The sequence below is a fragment of the Antrostomus carolinensis genome, unplaced genomic scaffold (assembly GCF_000700745.2).
Source record: "Antrostomus carolinensis isolate BGI_N321 unplaced genomic scaffold, ASM70074v2 scaffold44908, whole genome shotgun sequence".
Lineage (NCBI taxonomy): Eukaryota > Metazoa > Chordata > Aves > Caprimulgiformes > Caprimulgidae > Antrostomus > Antrostomus carolinensis.
In genome coordinates this window covers 11,327-11,608 of record NW_010335873.1, presented here as the reverse complement: position 1 = coordinate 11,608, position 282 = coordinate 11,327, and positions in this window count along the sequence as shown.

Here is a 282-nt window from a genome sequence, read left to right as displayed (position 1 = left end):
CCCTGGGATGGTTCAATGACCTGGGGCTCTGCAGAATTGCTGGCAAACCCGCTGAGGCAGAGCAGCAGTGCCTGCTTGGGGACCAGCGGTGCTCCCACCAGCTTATGGGAGAGCAAACAGGCTCCAAGTGAGTCTGTTGAGGTGCTCCAGCCCTCCTCATCCCTCTGGGAAGGGACAAAGCCTGATGCCATCAACATAGGCAGCTCCTAAATGCAGACAGCGCAGTGCAGAGAGCTGGCCGGGACTGGCTGGGGGAGGGGGGGGGCCCCAGCGTCCCCAAAG